Below are 12,896 nucleotides of genomic sequence, written 5' to 3'. Positions count from 1 at the left end.
TGCACTCTAATTTCCTCCAATACAGAACTCATGATTAGTCCCAAAATACTGGTATGTACAGTTGCTTGCGTAAGTATTCACCCCCTTGAAACTTTCATGACATGATCCCAATTAAATCATTTCGGTTCCAGGTTGTAACACTACACTCTGTGGAAAAGGTCAAGGGAGGGGTTGAAAACTTATGCAAGTCAGCGTAGATGCTTAAATTTGAGGGCTGATATACATTGAGTGCTGCTAAAACTTTCCCAGACTGTTTGGAATCTCACTTTTGAAGCTTTCTGCATTTCTTTCTCTTCCACAGCATAACAAAAGTGTACCTTACTTAACATGAAAGATGCAGAAACTATTGTTTATGACTTCATGACCTTTTCACTGGCCTTCGAACCAACACCATTGTCAAACTACAGTAGGTAGTGTTGCATCTTAGAGTTTCAGGGTCCCTGGTTCAGTCCTGAGCTTTTCAGTACTGAGATTTCTGCATTTTATCTCTGTCCACATGAATTTTCTCTGGGTTCTCTGGTTTCCTCGCACCTCCCAAAAACATGCCAGTAGGTGGATTGGTCAATCTAAATGGCATAGTGTCCTGCGATGAACTGGCATCTCATCTGGTGTTCCCAGGACAGACCCTGGATCTACTACAACCTTGACCTGGATAAAGCAGTTTCTAATAAATTGTGCTCTTAATATAATAGCTTATACCGATTAATTTAATCTATTATAATTATAATAATAATAATTATTATTAATATGCCCGTCCTTTATAATGTCCAGTTGTTACTGGGTACGACTTGTAGTCTGTACAAAAATATTATGCTAACCTTTGAAGCTCTTCATGATCAGGAGCAGAATCACTTTATTCATCAAAAGTAAATGTAATTTAACTTTAACACAAAAACTTATAATAAATAACAAATACACATACCATATTCAGCAATATCTGATAAGAAAAGTTCTGATACATTTTTTTTGTAGATGGTTTGTTGAGTAGAGGTGAGGGGAAAGAAACTTGTTCAGGTGGTGTGTGGTACTGGGGCACTGGGGGCTCAGTAGTTAAGACATTGGCCTTCTGAACAGAAGGTCATGAGTTCTAATCCTTGCTCAAGGCCCTTTAACCCTCAACTGCTCAGTTTCAATAAATGCAATAAAAGTCATTCTGCACGAGGGTGTCTGGAAAATGCCATAAAATGTAGATGTACTGGTTTTGATAGAGCAGTACCATTTTCCTGAGGGCACCGTGCAGGCCATGATGATTTTTTTTTCCAGCTCACTTCTTGGCACTCATCTCATGCAACTCCTAAACTGAGAGCTGCTTCGATCCATCTAATCCACCATTCTCCCGATTCTATGGACTAGATCCCTTTGCTCTTGATATTGGTGGCACTTACTGTAGACTACTTTCCCTATATTTCGTCTAATGAATGAGGCTCAAACTGGCACAAAGCTGCTTGTCAAAGCCCATCACTCACATCCCCGCGATATGAAACAACACAAAAGGCTTCAGAAGATCATAAAAGAACCAGATTCATTCTGAGATTACACAACATCCTCGGGTTTCAGACAATATTAAAATGCTGAATAGACAAGAATGAATAATTAAGCCGTTTCTTCATGAGAGTTTTGTATTTTGGCCTTTGTTAAGTGCTAGCAGCGCACTACATCAAGAGATGATATTCTTTTGTCTTGTCGTATTAATTATCACTGATTTACGATGCAGTCTTAAAAAGCACACAGCATCTTTCAATGTAGCATTTTAATATTGTTTGCTAAACTACTAAAAATTCAAATAGTGGAAATTGGTTGAAACTACTCCACATCACCATGGTAAACCTATTTCAATGATGTGTTACTTAGTGGAAGATACAAATGGTTCTTAAATGTCTCCAGAAGATGGCAGTGTCTTTTAAGAGGAGAGGTTGAACCCATTTTCGAAGGCTCTCGATAACCAGAAGCCAATTTAATTTTTCTATTAGATTTAATATATTCCAATGAATTGGACCTTATGCAAACAAATCTGTCTCTCTACATATTTTCCATGCCCCAATTTTAATAGATTCTCAGAAACTTAACCAGTTTTGAATTCATTCATGCAATGTTGAAATAATTTCTGGAGCAACCATTAGTCAGGCTAATGTATTTCAGGCATGAGAGATTTTATCTGAGAGGATACATAAGGAAGTGGAGTATCTCTCTATAACAGTGAACACATTTAGTTATATTTCTGGGTGTATTCGGTGGGTTTGTGTTTATCTTTTTACAGAAAAAAAAGGCATGTTAAATTAAGGAATGGATTTTGCACATGTAGTGCGTATGTTTTTTAATTTCAGATAGGATTTCTCATGATTCATTTAATTTCATATGTGGAAAATGTTATATTTTTCAGATGTCATTTTCTCATACTAATAATGCTTTTTCACTGTTTTCATTATGTTGTTTTCCCAATTTTCTCTACAATTTTGTCAATTTGCACTCTCCTCTATCATATAACAACTAGCAAGGACAAGTCTTCGAACTCTTGCTAATGCTGCATCATAGGACAGCATAACACACTCAGAGGAAAGCGCTATCTACCCTCTTCCACATACATGAGCTCACAGATTTCAACGCTGTGATTGGCAGGGAAGAGAGAGTATGCTTCTCCTACCCGGAGAGCAAGGATCAAAGAATTCGTGATCTCCTGTGAAGATTGTCAGTTTTTCATTAATATGACGTAATAAATGGGATTTCATACCAATTCTTTTATCTAGTCTAGTGCCAAAAATCCAGACAATGATTTGTACTCCACTTTATTTAAAGTGTTGCTCATATCCTTCTTCATTTACCGCCATATGAAAGTGGCACGCAGCACCGGTCCCGGGGAAAGAATGAATCATAACACATGATTAGCCATTCAGGTTCGTGACAACAGCTGAAAAATGAGTCACTAGAAAAAGCTCCATGACCTTAATCTGGCTTTGCAATTAAACAACTGAGAACCCTCTGAGTGGTTCACACCAGACTCACAGCCTTGTATCACTATCTTAATTAAACTCGTCATTGTTATTGTTCTCTTTATATCAGACGCTTCCATCCATCCTGCATCCCATCTTTCTTTATTGTGATCATCGATCCTCATTAGGTTCCTAATACTGTACAGCCTATGCACCATATTTCTCTGATAAACCAAATGCATCTGTTGTGGAGTGATTGTATTTTGAGATTTATTTGAATCTAATAAAAGCAAGATCTGGGGTCTTGCTGTGAACTGAGGCTGCAGGGTACATTTGCATAGAGAAAAGCATGATGAATTGCTAGACGTCTGCTTCTAGTTGAGGTTATATAATCTATTGCTGCATAAATGCCTTTAACAGAGATTGTAAAATCTGAGCTATCGTGGTTTTACGTGTGCAGCACTGAAGCTCTTTGTGCTAGTTAGAATGATATGCAGGACAGATACTGTGCGTGCTCTATGAAGTTGAGAAGGGTACGATTTACCTGATAAGGATATAAAGGTCGTAAAAGAGCAGTCATCATCTGACTGTTGTCTATAGTACCAATATGATGAAAAAGAAAAAAGGGCAGTGTATCGTAAGAGTGCACTTTGTAAAAGGAATCGATGACGAATCTTCAATATCTTTATTTCACTTCTGATCTCAGTGATGTGTGTTTAAAATCCCTCTACATTTTAATTGTGCTAGAAGTGCAAGCACTTCAAGGGCATGATCACTACTCATGGTATTGAATGGAAGGACAAAAACAATTGTACTCTCAGTAACTCACTGTTAGGATTTTAAAAACATTAGGGAGCCTTCCAGTGAAGGATCTCATAGTAGAGATAAGAATAAGACTATTACAAATGCACACAGTCATAGAAAGACAGCTAGGCAACACAATTCATGCTGTAGTTGCCACTGGACATTTTCGGTACCATTTATCCTACACAGGGTCATGGGGAGCCTGGAGTCTATCCGAGGGAACTCGGATAGGGCACAAGGTGGGGGACACCCTGGACGGGGTGCCAATCCATTGCAGGACACAATTATACACACACACAGACTATGGACAATTTTGGAAATGCAAATCAGCCTACAACACATGTCTTTGGACTATGCGAACTCTGCACACACAGGGTGGAAGTGGGAATCAAACCCCCAACCCCAGAGGTGTGAGGCAAATGTGCTAACCACAAAGTCATCTCACTTTCAATTTATCTAGGAAATGAGTGAAAGGTAATTGAATGTAAAAGCAGATTGTTACACTTTTATTCTGTGCTGAGGCTAATCATTAACGCTGTGCACCCCATGGCGCATGTATCTACTTAATGTAGTGTATCCTGCTGCAGCAATAGCAGTCTGACCTTCATCAGACCCTACCTTCATTTCATCTCTTCCTCGTTCCTTTTGACCCTCCTCCACTTCCCTTCTTCCTCCCTTTCTCTGGTAGTCAAAGTTGCCTCATCCTCCTTGGGGTTCAGCCTCCCTGGGGTGCATTGCAAAACCTGTGATCAATTGAGACCTTTCAAATGTCACAGGCAAATCAAACAGGTCTAGAGTTCAGCAGGGAGCCTCATGCACCAAGAGCTCTCATTCTACAGAGCAAAGGGAGGGTTGACTTTGAGAAGTGCAGGCTAATGAATGCTTTAAGAGGAGAGCATGTAGTTTGTGGTGAATGTAAAAGTCATGGGGTGGAATGGCATACAACACTACATGATTCTGTACAGTCCAATATTATGGTCTTTGCTATTTCAAAGTAAGGAATAACACACTTTGGGGTATGCTGTAACAGGAAAAGAATCAGCGTCAAGGTGGTGTAATACAAACCAAAAATCTCTAACCGCTCTGTTCTGAAGACTTTCCGCTTACTGAAAACTTACAACTTTACCTCTAACTGTTGGATCATTCCATTGGTTTAATCTGGCAATCAAGGCTCAGTGTCCTGCAAATTTTAGCTCAGACCCTAATCAAACACACCTGAACAAGCTAACCAAGGTCTTCAAGATTACTAGAAATTTGCAGGAAGGTAAGTTTGGCAGTTAGAGCTAAACTCTGCAGATTTGAAGAACCCTGTGATGGATCATGCTTCACTGTTGCCAATATCAAATGTAGTAACATTTTAGACCTCATTGACAAGCATAAGCTATTGTATGTCAATAATAAACATAGTGTAAATACTGTTCATTTGTATTATTTCTTATGCTTATATCTGGTCAATTCTCAAAATGCATGAATAAACTAGGCTTTTCCCCAGATTTCTACCCCTAGCTCTGTAACCAGTAGAATCTCAAACTCCAAATTTTTAATCTCAAACTCCAGCAGAATGCTACTATAGAGTACTTATTTCTCAGAAAATTTCAGGTTCGTATCTGGCCCCCCACCAGAGATATTCAACTTGAAATTGGTGGACTTTTCAAAAAATTGCACTTTTTCACCCTCATAAAAAATGAAATAAAATAAGAGAAGTCTCAAACCGGAGATTTTCTGCTGACACACACACACACACACACACACACACACACACACACACACACACACACACACACACAATACTTACCTAGGTACCCCCTAAAAAAATTAAGACTGAGACCCGAACTCTTCCCATTATAAATTGACCCTAAACATGGAACTGTGAGCAATGTTGAGGATTATATTTGGAATTCTTTTTGAAGTTCTAAGTCTAAGGAACAAGAATGTGCAAAAAATTTTAGATAGTTTAGATAGTCCATGTACCTTGTAATGTGCTCTAGAGATCAGTTTTTGTTCCAATGAGCTAGGATCATCCTGAGCCAAGATATTGAGGTTTCCATAAACAGCTGTATAACCAAAATTTGCTGTGTGCCATGACACAAAGATGACTGTCATGGTTTAACCAAGTAAAATAAAAATGTAAATAAAAACTGGTGGTTTTGCAAAGCCAGTACATAGAGGTAATCACTCAAAAAAAAAAAAAAAAAAACTACATGAACAATTGCACACATTTTAAATCTGTTTATTTGGAGCATCCGCCATACAAGTCCCTGTGTATGTTGTTACTGTAGAAGAAATAAATGTTACTGAAATTAGAACAAGCACATTAATATAGACCTTGCAGAGAGCTGTGATGTTATAGAAAATTAATCCACACCTTCTGACCAGTCAGGATCAAGCATTCAACAGCTCTGTGGTATGCGCTGTAATAATGGCTTGTTTCACACCATTCCCAGTTAGACAGAAATAAAAATGGAAAAGTTAACATACCAGCAACTAGCAATCTAACAAACTAGCTGTTTCTTTTTCTTTCACAAATTTGTAAGTAAGGAGTTGGATTAAAAAAAAAAAAGTCATTGCTTTTTGATACAGTAGATATTTTAAATCTTGTCTTTTGTGAATGATACTGATGAGTCATGCACTGAAATAACAAGGTAAAAAAACAACTTTGTCTGACCTAACAGTAGTAACACAAGGATTTTAAAATTTTATTTCAGTACAAATCACTTAAAACTGATTTAAAATGATTAATACAAGCCTTAAATAGTTTATCAAAGCAAGGTATGGCTATTAATTGTGCTCTTGGCTTTTTCTTTAAAAAAAAAAAAAAAAAAAAAAAAAAAAAAACAATAAATAAAATAAAATAAATAAATTGGATATTTATTGGAAATGTTCTAGTCCAATTAAAAAGATGATAATTCTGAATAATTTTAGGGGACATCATTATTTAAACTGTTGTGGCATAACTTTATTTTAACTAGTTCAGATCTCCTTACCTTTTTACCACAACACTGATACTAGGAAAGTTTCATACACCAGTAGCAACTATGTTTCTTTAAGAGAAGATGATATTCTCAGATGGAGCTGTAGGGTATGTGATGGATGCCTTGGGAAAAGTAGGTCAATGTTATTAATGACTGGACAGCGGGTGGAGAAAATGCATAATGGATTTCCAATATGGTGTCCAGCTGAGGAATTATTCTCAAAAGAGATAAGCAGTTGTCATTTACAACATGTGAAACGTGTGGTGTTTTGCATTTGTTGTTGGTGTTGTTGTTGTTTTTTTTTATCATGTACCTGTATATAGAAGTGATTTGGAATAAAATAACCATGTGGGTGAGAGATGAGCATGACTTTTTATGCGAGTACTAATGGAAGATTGAGTGATAATCAGCTTAAAGGCTTTGAATATATGGACTGTTTCAGTAAATAAGAGGAACAGGCCAACAACCTTGTAGATCTTGGTTTCATCTGCTCTGATACTGACACATTTATGATGATGTAGTGTTGGGAAGAAAGGAGGCTCACATAATTGGTATTCTGCAGCTTGGCTGTAATAGCCATTAGCATCTGCTGTGCTAAAGTCAACTAATGCTTCCCATAAAATGGAAAAAGAAAAAAGAAAAAAAGAAACACATCCAGCCATACAGAAGGGACCTGCGCCACTGATGGATCATGAGCCCACTGGGGAATAAACCTTATTCATTTCATGCCTTAACGCTGACCTCCAAGCCAGTGAAGCTTGCCAAAGAAGTGCTTTCAAGCTTTATATTGGTGATAATGTCTACTTCCCCAGATCTATAGTGTGCTGTATAGGCTATACGTTCCAAGAGTGTAACCCCAGTTGTCTGTAATTTGTATTCCAGGAAGCCTCCTCTGTACTTTATGTAGGTGTACATAGGGCTGTACATTATCATTGTTTTCTGTAATCGAAGCACAGCAATGATGGCTGATTTACACTTCTCCACATAGTGGGGGTTTGAAGATAGATCAGAGTGGGCAGATTGTGCCTGACTGGATGACACGGCCGTTTGTTATCCGATGACTGCTGGCCAAATTCTTTTAGCCTGCACTTATCTGGAGTAATAAATAAATAAAATGGACAAAAGAGCACTATGAAAGGAGATTTGAGAGTGGTGGAGATGAGGGTTAGAGATGCCAAGAGATAACTGAGGAAACCTTTAAAAAGGTCTCACATTCAATTAAGTGCATTGACAGAATTAGGTTCTTTTTCCATGCTGGCCAAACTTGCTATAATCTAGTCAACTGTGGTGTTGTGTTAGCTCAATAATCAGTTTTATTAGTATTCCACTTGCATTCAGTACATATCTAGTAGGGTTTTTGAGTTTAACAGTAAACCGCAATACAATTATGTTATGTAAAGAGATGACTTTTGGTGAAAAATCTTACAGAACATGTCCTACATGGCTATTAACACTAGTCTGCACCTGATACAATACAAAATAATCCAGAGAACTCACTACACAGATCATAGGATGTATAAAATGGGCTACAGGGAATCAGACATCTGAAAATCACTAAGGAAATATTTTGTTTTTTAAATCACACCATCTCACTCTGCTTACTTGAAGATACATCTGGGATCAACATAAAGGAAAACTCAATAGATTTTTAACAGTGCTAACCATCAACAACAAAATCATACTAACAAACATGAAATCAAAGAATAACATTAATATCACACATTGGAAAAACCTAATAACTGACTACATAACAATGGAAAAACTCTCTGCCTCAATCAAAAATAAAACGATCAAATTAAACTCTATTTGGACACCACTCATCACCTACATACACCAGGGATATAGCAATAGCTAACCTATAGCTAGGGAACCTAGCAATAGCTAACAATACAGTTAAAAAAAAAATCTACATTACATGATGTTAGATTGAAAGCCATATTAAATATTTTATTACTAAGATCACAATTTTATAATCTAAAATCTAGCATCCTTAATATTTCGTTGGCTTGCCATTTTGGGGAACCTGTTATTAACTATCCAAAAGCCATTGAGAAAGCCTTTTTTTTCCTAATAATGTACAGAAGATAAAATGCTCATAACAAATCCCAGTTTTAAACAATTCAAGCAGACGTCATAGTGTGAACTATGACGTTTACACGAGATGATTCTATTAAAGACACACATCTTCAGTGATACTCTCTTCACTTCCTGTCTCACTGGCCGAAAAAGTAAATGAAAACCCTCCACTCAGTTAGTTGGGGGGGGCACGGCTCCATGATCGATACTAATCCAAGCCATGTGTGACAAGAGAGCGATGCAGACTTTGACTGGGTCAATAGTAAACAAATAGAGGATAAGAGAAGGAGAGTCAGTTATAAACAACCTACTTTCTAGTCCAGTAAAAGTGTGTCAGGCCAACACAGAGACAGGTCAGGGAAAGGACACAGAAGTGGATCAGTGTTGAAACTCTCCATCTCTGTCACGGTTCTGTCACGCTGCTCTTGTTTATGTGTGGGATTTAAAAGGCTACTAAATTTACCACAGAGTTGCAGGACACGGATAGGGACAGTAATCTATGTTAATGCTGCAGTTCCAGCAACCCTGATACCAAAATCCTCACACAGGGAACAGACTCCTCTGCCAGCAGCTCTCATTTGTTGGTAGTGGCTTGAGGCGCAGGCCTGGATCAGCCTTGATTTTGGGTTGAGTGGGGTTTTTTGTTTGCTTTTTCCCGGTGAAACTGATTGCACTGTCTCCTTTTCCCGATTGAGGCTACTGAAATGATACTTGAGATTTGATAGAATCGTGACACTCAAAAAAAACACTGCCATTATACATCAAGGCTGTGTGTTATTTGTCCTTAAGAGTGGCAGGTTTTCCATTGCACAAAGTACCTGAACCTAAATGCAACTAAATGTATATTTAAAAAATAAACACACACACACACACACACGCCAATAATTTGATTATTTTAAATTATACAGATATATTAAATACCATGCACCATGACCATACATAGAGACAAATGATAAACACTGTTGTTTGTTTTGAGCTACCATCCTTCAAAACCATTATCTGGCTAGTCTCTGAGGTACAGTTAGTTTGGTGTTTGCACCATGTTTAAAGAAAACTCTGTCATTTCTCTAGCAGCTCAGTGTTTAAAGCTCCAAGTAATCAGAAGTCAGTAGTTTGACTCTCAGGCCATTGCTAGGCCATTGCTAGGCCATTGCTAGGCCAATTGCAAGTCACATTAGATATACGCATACTGGTATGTATGTCAAATGAATAAATGTAAATAGTAAACTCTTTGACCGAGTTTATGTTCTTGCTCGGTTTGGAGTGCGACAAGCTGGATAAAAGCTGAGTTTAAGAATGTTCAGTTCAGAGCATCGTCATCATCAATATTGAGGCCATATCAACGGTCTGGTTTTTCCTCATTACAAAGAGATCATACTGAACACTCACAGGAAAGAACTATAGCTCAGAATTAAGCAACGCTTTAGAAACTGAGGGTTTAAATGGACAAACAGAGAGGAAACAAGCAACAGGTGAGACTAATTAACTCAAATAGAAATAGGGTAACAATAACAGGAAATTGACCATTTAAAGAAAGCGAGGGGCAAACCGGGACAAATGGTGATGTACTGTATGAGGGACTAACAGGGACAGAATCAGTGTTGGCAATACACAAGTTACTCTAACCAGTGTTGGGGAAGCTAAAGTTTGAAGTAGTTAAGGTACAGTCAAGCTACCCTTTTAAAAAATAAAATAAAATAAAATAAAATAAAAAACCTACAAGTTACTAACAAAAAGTAGCTAACTGCATTGAAGCTACTTAAATGGGCAACATTTTTAGCACATCATGATTGCGAATCAGCTTATGAATAACCGTGTATACATTTGCATAAAGAAATGAAACATAATTGAAAAATAATTCAGAACAATTATGAATTCATAATGTGCACATTAGGCTACTTATCAATTTAAAATCACAATCCCGTTCACCTTTATATGCGTTCTTAAATTTGTACTTGAACTCTTGGACGTCATATTATAATTATATTGGATGAAGTATTTTAATCTTTGCTTTAAGAGTTATTAAACCAAGATGTAAGATGTATTATTTGATTCCTTAAGGCACATGAACTTCGGCAAATAAGTGAAAAATATTGAAAAACTGAAAATGTAGTTGTTAGTGGCATCGCTACTTTTAGTTAGCTACTCCCCTGCACTGACTCGAACAGCAGTTTCATTTTGATCAGTTTCATCAAAGATTTCTGAACTGATGTTGAAAATATTTACACTTCTGCTTTCTTTTGTTGAAGTTTAAAGGTCAAATTGTACACGTTAAAACTCGAGATAACATAGTGAGGAAATGAAATCTAGAGAGTGTGCGCACTGTGCACTATTTGAAAGCTCTTTAATATCTTGTTCCTACTGCAAGGCCACAGATGATGGGGAGTACATAATGGAAAAAATATATTAAGATTGTTTATACTGCAAAAGCATGATGAACGTGGCACAGCCATGGATGAAGGGAAGAAGAGAGAGATGGAAGAGGGAATGAAAAACATGGGTGATAAATTTGAGATGCTGCAGAGAGCCCGTAAAGTGGACTATACTTTATGCTCACGTGATAAAGGAGTGACAAGTGATAGGGCTGGAGATGTAGAGAGGCTGAGAAATAAACGGTTGAGTTTTTCTCTATGCAGGTGTGTGTGTGTGTGTGTGTGAGAGAGAGAGAGAGAGAGAGAGAGAGAGATCATCGCTGATATCAGTGTAGTTTCATTTAAAATGGGATTGAGAGGGAGGGGAAGTGCAGTAATAAGAAAAGTGAACAACATCTGTTTGAGTGTGTGAACATGGTATGATAAATGGGTCATCAAGTATTTCAGCAGATTGAACTGAGTAGAAGAAATATTGTAGCAGAGCCGAAAAACGGCTGCAGTTCAGCGACTCTAGTTTTCTAAACACACATCACTGAGGTTTCTTAGAGCAGAGCCTCTATAACAATCAATAAAATGCATTTATGTAAATTATGTAGCTGACGCAGATCATCAGAGCAAAGACTAGCTACAGAGCTAGGATTTCATAAATTTTTTATTTAATTTAGCCTCTCTGCTCTGAGCCAACTGATGGTACAGCTTTTTTTTAAGACAATTCGACAGAGAAATTTGTGTTTATTCGCCTCGTATCGCATTTAAAACCGATGCATCTCGTCTGTTCTGAATTCATAGCAATAGTTAAAAGTGGGAACATGACATGTCACTATGAAATAAAACATAACCACTTCACCTTGTCTAATTGTATAGCCATAAACAAATCATTAATTCTTAAGCATTAGAAGGTCAATAAATTTGGTCAAGAAATCTTTTGAAATAATACATTTATCCAAATAAAATTGAAGGAAAATGACAAACATGTTCAATCTAATCTTTGTCCATTGCATCTATCATTGCAGCTTATCTGTGATAGGAATTTTAACCGACACCAATTTTGATACTTTTCCCTGTATTGTTCTTATGTACTGTAGTTTTTATGTAGCTTTTCAACACTGAGCCAACGCATTCATTCATTTATCTTCATTAAATGCGTTATCTTGGTCAGGGTGCTGGTGGTTCTGGGGTCAGTGCTGGGAACACTGGGCATGAGGCCAGAATACATCCTGGATGAGACACCAGTCCATTGTAGGGCATCATGCACAAATATTCATGCACACCTTCACATATAATGCAAATTTAGAGTAGCCAATCCATTTACCAGCATGTTTTTGTGAGGTGGGAGGAAAACCTGGAGGAAACTGGAGCAATACAGTAAAAGTAATTGTGGTTGTATAGATTATCTCCAAAGTTTTCAGGTGGTCCTCCCACAACTCTGATAACTTTTCCTTTGCAAAATAGTCTGATCCCCTTCATGGATCAAGACCTTGTGGTCAAGGGGTTTGTGTACTTTGGTGAACCTCAGGGTTATGTCACTAGGAGTTTAATGCACCCAGGAGGATGAACACAGGTACGGCAGTGAGTGATCCTAAAGACCCCAAAGAATAGTACAAAAAAAAAAAACCAAGGGTATTTTGCCTGGATCAGGATTACCAAGATTAATCCCTGCAGCCAGACATTGTGGTAGTGTCCACAGGCAAGCACCTGATGACCAGACCTTCCACATAACCTGGCTGGGTAAAGACGCTGACAAT

The sequence above is a fragment of the Ictalurus punctatus genome, chromosome 22, assembly GCF_001660625.3.
Source record: "Ictalurus punctatus breed USDA103 chromosome 22, Coco_2.0, whole genome shotgun sequence".
In the NCBI taxonomy this organism is placed as follows: domain Eukaryota; kingdom Metazoa; phylum Chordata; class Actinopteri; order Siluriformes; family Ictaluridae; genus Ictalurus; species Ictalurus punctatus.
This window is presented reverse-complemented; position numbering follows the sequence as displayed.